The following is an 8,660-nucleotide window of genomic DNA, read 5'->3' as shown; positions in this document are numbered from 1 at the left end:
CTTTGCATCAAAAGTCCTGAAAATATCAGCACAATTAATATTACCGGCTTTCTTTTGATAATGTATATTGCCATTAGGGCTTTATTTGCTTGTGATGCAACAGGACTGTGCTCTAGTCCAAACTAGTCTGGGTGTAAATACTATACCTAATTATCTATAAAATGACACCACCTCAAGCTTCTGGTCGTGAAGAGACCAATTCTCATAGTGTCGCAGTGGGCCGCTGTTACCAAACAACATAGCCTTAGTCTTTTTCAAATTTACTTTCATACCAGTGAATTCACACAAATAATCCAAACCAATTATATTTTTTTTGTAACTGTTATGCAGTATCAGCGACTGCAGAAACATCATCAACAAACATGAGAGCAAATAGATTATTTGCATCATGAGATATGTATACACCTTGTCCACCATATTCTTCCATCATACTAAGTTGATTGATGAAAATAATAAACATCTGGGGATGAGATACATCCTTGACTAGTGCCAACATTGCAATGGAAGTAACTAGACAATCCGTTTGAAGTTCTTACACAGGCTGATAGCTATGAATACATTAATGAAAGAATATTGAAGATTTTCCCATTTATACCCACATTTTTAAGGCTTGACAGTTATACATCATGTTTAACAGTATCAAAAGCTTTGGAAAAAATCAATAAACAAACAGTAGAATCTCCCTTTCTCTTTGCAGGCATATTTCTGGATCATTGCATCGAGTGAAAATATATTATCAGCAGTGGAATAATTTGATCTGAATCCTGCTTGTGTCTCATGAAAAATATTATTTTGATCACACCACTGTCGTAACCGATTGTTTAAAATGGAAGTGAATATCTTACACATAGAGTAAATGGGACAAATAATTTTTTTCACCCAGATATCAGGAAAAGATTCGTCTAGGAATATTTTATAAAATATTAAAGTAAAGAGAGAAAGTGTGTAAGATTTTGATGCTTAAAAAAAAACCCAGTTGAGATGTCATATATATATCGTTTAACCACTTTTCCTTGATAAGAATGGTTTCACCGCCACTCTGGCGTCCTAACTGTTTAGTCTTAATCCTCACACTGTTTAGCGGACAGAAACCGGACAGAAAGAATTCATTATCTGCCTTCATTAAAGATTCACAAAAACATACAAGGTCATAATTAGCACATACATATTTCACCTGAGAGTACGGGTTGTCATGTTTATGTAAGCCATTCAGTTAGTTCTATTGAGATACAGTATCGTCGATAGAACCTTTGTATATTTTCGTATTGGTGTAGTGAGATGACCAGGAATCAATCAACACACATTAAACATTTATCGATTGTATCTAGCTATCTGAAATAATTCACTTAGGTATATGGGTTTGGTATCAAAGGAATGGTGAATGGCCCAATATTCACATCTACCAATGCATTATTGATTAATCATTTATTATTTAACGTCAGTTGTGTAACAGACAGGTGATGGCAATACTGGCATCAATATTGAAACCATTGAATGTTTTCGAGTAGCTAATGAGAAATGTAGCATCTGCTTTTTCTTGGAAAAAAAGAAGTCTTTAAAAACTTGTTTGCTCTCAGACTTTATAACCAAGCAGACATGCCCTTGGCTCAAAACAAAACATTGAAGCTGAGTTCCAGCAGCAAGTTGCAAAGGTAAAGCTGATGCATATTCATTTAGAGGGGAATGATCCGAAAATAGGGGCAGTGCCGAGGTGGCCTACCAGTTAAAGTGTTTGCTCATCACACCGAAGATCAAGGTTCTATTCTCAACATGAGTACAATTGGTTTTGAACCCATTCATTGTGTCCCCTGCTATGACAAAGCTGAAAAACATTCGATTTAGATTTTCGCCCTTGCCTTGTAGGCAAAGTGGTATCCATTTCCGGTGATGCCAATCCTGGCAATGAGGCATTCAACCGTTAAATCAGTATGAAATACAGTTAATACAAATCCAGGGGTCTTGTACTCAAGAACATCTTTTGACATGTATGCAGACTGCCAACACGTTTTAAAATATTAAGTTAGTTTATTTGTCTTTTGTATTTGATAACCTACGTGTAGTGCCCTTGAACATCCTGCAATACTCTTGTCATTGTTATTGCCAACAATTGACCCAGACTACCTTTTGTAAGTCGCGATCAGGTAGGGTATTGCTTATGATACAGTCGGAATCGTATAATGGACCCTTTGTAGAAATTTCTTTGGAGTTTGTCGGTTTTTAATGTTCGATACAATTCCCTATTTTGACTTGTACCTTATGTTCCCATGTTGCTCTTTCGGTGAACAATTGACTTGTCTTTGCATGTGTTTGTGGTACAGGATAGGCTCACCTTTTCGCAAACACCTGGTATCATCGCTACTTGACATTGATTCATAAACACAATCACGTTTTATCATACAGTCGAAATCGTACAATGAACTCATTTTATAGACAGTTTATGATCATAGAAATGTTTTGTCGCTTTTATTTAAGATTAATTAAATAATCATACATGATAAAGCTATCAAGAAACCTTTATCGTTACGACAATAAAGTTCCTTGAAATTATTATCTTTTGTTTGGAGACACTTCACTCAAAGTGGTACTCAGTGGTCTCAGCCGTCCCGACTCGCCTTACAGAGTTCCACCTCATAGTATCTGGGATCAGCTGGTCATGGGTTCGAATCCCATATACGCCCCGAGTATGATAGCGGATATGTGAACAACTGTACTGGTTATGTTTGAAAACTTAGTAAAGGTCAACTGTTTGCATCACTTTGGACCTTAATCTCTTTTTAAACAGACACGTGGAGAAAGAAATATCTATTCACCAATGTCACTGGATTTCTGGTCCATCACTTGATTATCTGGTTGTATACAGACCGCCGTCCGATGGCAGGTCAACCGCTGTTCGGTGTCATGCAACAAACACATACCTTTTATGAACATTGTGTCAGTGGTGGGTGCTACCAGTAGGGCAGGCCATGCTTACCCTTATTGCGAACACCTGGTGTCATCACTGATGTTTAGTTATCTATTCACATGCTTTACTTTTCACCGATAGTTTGCCCTTTACGCCCAATGGAATCTGTTTCTGTGGATATACACTTGAAATACACGGAAGCAAATCACACACTGACTTTATAAACAAATCAGATCGGACAATAATTAATTGCTATCACGGATTCACTATCCCGGCATCCTCTTGACAACGTCAATAAAAAGATAGTTCTTTGAGGTCCTTTTTTGAAGCTCTTTTGCGCAGGTCTGGAAACGAGAATCATAAAACACGAAAACCAAAGTGATAATTAGAAAATAAAGAGCTATGATGCGTATATAAACAGGCATATGGACACTAATTGCTTATATTTGTCTGGCTGATCTGTTCCGTGGAGGCGGTGATGTACACAGCAATCATGTAGATACCCAACTCGTTTTATTTTGAGGTAATGATTGACCCACATGGATACATTAAGGCTGTTAAAACACTGCCCATTATCCGACTGAATGACCATACCTTCAGGTAGACTGGTCAAACAAAGGGGAGTCATTAGTGGTATATAACGGTAGTTATTATCTAAATGTTTGTTTGTTTGTTGTTCAACGCCGCACTCAGTAACGTTCCATCTATATGACGGGGTCTGTAAATAATCGAGTCTGGTCCAGACAATCCAGTGATTGACATCATGAGCATCGATCTATGCAATTGGTACACGATGAAAGCCATCAACCAAGATAGCGAGCCTGACCACCTGATCCCGTTGCTCTTACGACAAGCATGGGTTGCTGAAGACCAATTCTAACCCGGATCTTCACAGGGGTTTGGTCTAACTGATCTGATGGTTGCATGTTACCTTGAACGCCGCATATGACATTTCATATAGCGTAAATATGTATGACTCTGTTTAGATCCTAAATGCAAAACTTAATACGTTTCACACCCACAAATGTAGCCAAAAACAAAAAAAACTCTCAGGGAGACAATAATTTACACTTAGTAAACCCCCTTCGAGGATACAGCCACTAACAATCGCAATTATCAAATTCATTCTACCAATTATAAAAATAAATTAATGCAGTTTGTCTTGGCTTTTGAAAACTTAAAACCATTTTCAATAGACCATTAATGAATTTTATTTGAACACAGTTGCAGTTGCCTTTCACTTGTATACATGTTTTTACAAAGACAAAAAAATATTATAATCATCCACAAAAAGTGACCCATTTATTGAATCATGTAAAACCTTTGATAAACTACTGACCTTGAATGTGTCAGACAAGATACTGGCCTGTCGGACACCATGATACTGATTGTAATGGCCAGGTAGGGTTGAACCCATACGAACTTGATATTGTCTATCTTCTAAAAAAACGAAATGAAATAGAGGCAAACGGCCCCTCAAACCAATATCATGAAGGTATTCTAAAATGCCATCCTTGCATGTGGCATCATTAGCCTTTTCGAGATCGGAAAAGATAGATAGAGTATGTTGTTTATTTATCATGGATTTTTAAATAAAATATTCTAAACGTACTAAATGATTGATGGGATTTTTCCGGAAACCACATTGAATGTTAATAATAAGATTGTTGGTTTTCAAGTTACAAACAAAACGATTATTTACCATACATTCCATAGTCTTAAAAACACACCTAGTAAGGAATATTGGTCTGTAATGGTAAGATCGCGACCAGGTTTAGGTGTAGGAACGACAATTTCATTTCGCCATGATGATGGGAAATTACCAGAAGATCAAATATTGTCAAAGATATATAGTTTAAGGAGTTGATAAGGAATATTATTGGGCCCCGAAGCAGTATCATGAGCTTGCTTAAGGGCCAGAAAACTAAGTGTTTCACACTGAAGTATATAAAAAAATATTGAAATTGTGTACTGTTAACGTTGTTACGTGGTTCGAATGGACCGATGTGGGCATTCTGTTGTCATGCCCTACTATACTTATCGTTCCGTAACCGAAGCATTATTGAATCATTTATCTTTTGTGTGGTAGCAAATAACACACGTCAGAAATCGTTATCCTTGTGACTCAATAATATAAGTTATTGAAACCAATGATTGAACACAGTTGAAAACCAACCCAAAAACATTCGGAAGAAAAGAAAGGATGCGATTTCGACAAAATAGAGGTAATTGGAGACCCAGGCCTCTAAACATACACAGATCCTGCTGTTAATGAACTGTCATTATTATTTAATGTTCTTAAGATCAGGGAAATATCGTGTCAACTGATACATCGTAAAGCTGAATACATTATTGTCAAGCAAAAGAAACAAAGACATTTTCCCAGAAATCGACACTGCGCGGATATCGAGCTCTTTATTGTGCAAACGTTGTCAGTCCCATTCTGGCATCGATTGACAAAGGATGATGTACTGCATCCTGTAAGCTAGGTAAAAACATGCTTTTGAAAACACGTATCTCCCCTTCCGTGGCAATTGGTGTTTAATCGACAGGCTTAAAAGCAACCACAACAAAAAGGTTTATTGGGCAGTTGATTATGGGTCGGTCAGACGGGAACGGTTTATTTAGTGTCAATCTGTCGTTACTCCCATGCTCTTAGTTAATGAGTTCCTGATGAGCGTCGCTAATGCTGCACTGTTTGACGGTGTCCTCCCATTTGTCAGACGTCCCATCAGTCAGTCAGCTTACACGATACACTATATGGCTGAATGCACAAAATACCCTAACTATCACCTATATTACAATGGTGTTGGCGGTGACTGACAAACAGAAGGAGCGTTGATTCCTTCACATTTTAATCGATGTTCTATCTGATTTCGCAAAGTTAATATTATCAATGTTAAGAAAATGTATAATATGTCATAAATATATTCCAGAATACTTACACATAATGTGTCATTCATACATTTTTAAAAAATGTACGTTTCATAGGTTATAATCACATTCAAGAAAATGTACAGTTCATAAGGATACTTTGAAGAAAATGTACATTTCAAAAGGTTACTTTGAAGAAAATGTACATTTCATAAGGTTACTTTGAAGAAAATGTACATTTCGTAAGGTTACTTTGAAGAAAATGTACAGTTCATAGGGTTACTTTGAAGAAAATGTACATTTCATAAGGTTACTTTGAAGAAAATGTAAATTTTAATAGGTCATTCCATAAGTTTCCTAACCCAGCACATTTCCATCAAGGTACTACAATGGTGATTTCTGGCCTCCTTTCGGTTGGGTTTCGAGTCTTACTAGTTTATTCTTGATTACCAGGTAAACATGAAGGACCAATACTATAATACTCATGGGTTCAGATGACAATAGCATAGCTGTCTTAATCCACAGTGACATAAAATATTCATTTAGTGCGTGCACCACTAAAACAAAAAATGAGTGAGTTCATTTTTACGCCGCTTTTACGAATAGTCCAGCCAAGTCACGCCTTCAGATAAATGTACCCATGTCGGGAGTCGAACCAAGGTGTACGGCGTGACAATCACCATCCCCAACCATAGAAATGATCATGTGGAGTGAGTGAGTGAGTGAGTGAGTTGTGTTTAACGCCGCTTTGAACAGTGTTCCAGTTACATCACAGCGTGTCAGCTTATTGTGAGAGGAAAGTCCAAAGTGATGTGGGTCTAAGACGTTTACCACTTCGCTGAAACAGACGAGCACGAGTATGGTGCTGACAAACCTAAAGATCTTATCGGAGCTAACCCGGATCCGAATTCACAATCATAGGTTTCTAGGGTGTCCAAGGGGCGCAACTCGCAGAGCAAATTGCGGCGCCTTAGACGACTGCGCCACCCGTCCCCCCATTCGTGTAGAGATGAAGGTATTTACTGAATACAACGATCGATTCTGGCCCAGAGAAATCAGCAACTACCAACGCGATCCACGAAAACATGGAATCAGCCAGGGACCTGTTCTACAAAGCGCTCGCAGCGCAACGATGATCGTGAGACTAATCGGTGTTAAAGAATTGGAGTTACGACCACCTTAGCGCCAAGATCACTTTGAGGAACGGCCTCAACGTTACACATTATGACCACCTGGTTCGTCGGTTCTGGTGACTGGCGCTGCGGTATTGGTACTTTTTTGTCCCCGAATACCCAAAGGGGTATATGTAATGGCGCATCCCGTCAAGTATTGCCCTAGATAGTCATTTTCTGTGATCTGGCATGCATGGCGATTGTTATTTGTAGTAATCACCCGATCTAACACGAACAAAAACGTCCAGCTATCTATAGCAATATAGTGAATAGTTAACCCGTCATGTATGACGACTGCGAGATGTTAAGTCACATGAGTGTCATTACATTTCCAGGCGATAATTGTGTATGATTGTGTGTAGTGACTTTGATATTTCCTTTTGTGTGAATTCAAAATGTAAGGTGGTATTATAAAACGGATCACATAATATTAACTATGGTGAACGTAACGCTTCTGTATAGGTTACGGTAACAAACTAAGCTTAAGGTAGCACATTTTGCAATCGTTTATTGAATTTAGCACGTGGCTTCATTAATGATGTACGGATTGTTAAGCTGGAAAGCTAAAAATGTTCCTGTCTTTATTTCCATGGTTTAACATCTGGAATTGCGCACATGTCAAAGCCTGTTTTGAATATCCTACTGACAACCACAACCTGTTTCGAATATCACACGTCCAACCACAACAAATGGTACGGCCATTGGTTTATTAGGCAGTTGATTATGCGTCGTTTATAATGGAAAGGTTTATTTAGTGCCAATTTTGTGCCCGCTCTTAGTTAATGAGTTCCTGATGAGCGTCGCTAATGCTGCACTGTTTGACGGTGTCCTCCCATTTGTCAGACGTCCCATCAGTCAGTCAGCTTACACGATACACTATATGGCTGAATGCACAAAATACCCTAACTATCACCTATATTACAATGGTGTTGGCGGTGACTGACAAACAGAAGGAGCGTTGATTCCTTCACATTTTAATCCATATTCTATATGATTTGGCAAAGTTAATATTATGTTATGTAAAATAATGTTTAGAGAATGTACTTAAAAATGTCATCAATATATTCCAGAATACGTACACATAATGTGTCATTAATACATTAAACCAAATGTATAATCACATTCAAGCAAATGTTCATTTCATAAGGTTACTTTGTTGAATTCAGAAATGTAAGCTGGTATTATAAAACGGATGCACATAATCTTAAATATGGTGAACGTGACACTTTATTGAATTTCAGACGTGGCTTCATTTATGGTTTTAAAACTTAAAAGCTAAAAATGTAACTGTCTTCATTTTCATGGTGTAACATCTGGAATTACGCGCATGTCAAAGCCTGTTTTGAATATCTTACTGACCTGTGAAGATTCGGGTAGAGTAAAGGTCTTCATCAACCCATGCTTGCCGTAAGAGGCGACTATGCTAGTGGTAAGAGGCGACTAATGGGGTCGGGTGGTCAGGCTCGTGGATTTCTATTGACATTGTGATGTCAAGGCTTATGAAATGTACCCAGATTAAGCGTTTTGTGATGGTGCAACAATTTGAAAAGATCACAATTCCTTCTGTTTTAGATCTTGGAAGGTATATAAGGCACGGCGTTTTGGTGTTCTATGCACAATAGAACACCCTAACACATCATTAGGGTCGATAAAGGAAGGAACGGGAGACATGTGAGTGAGTGAGTGAGTGAAAGAATGAGTGAGTGAGTGAG

The sequence above is a fragment of the Haliotis rufescens genome, unplaced genomic scaffold (genome assembly GCF_023055435.1).
Source record: "Haliotis rufescens isolate VD_foot unplaced genomic scaffold, xgHalRufe1.0.p SCAF_3, whole genome shotgun sequence".
NCBI lineage: Eukaryota > Metazoa > Mollusca > Gastropoda > Lepetellida > Haliotidae > Haliotis > Haliotis rufescens.
This window is presented reverse-complemented; position numbering follows the sequence as displayed.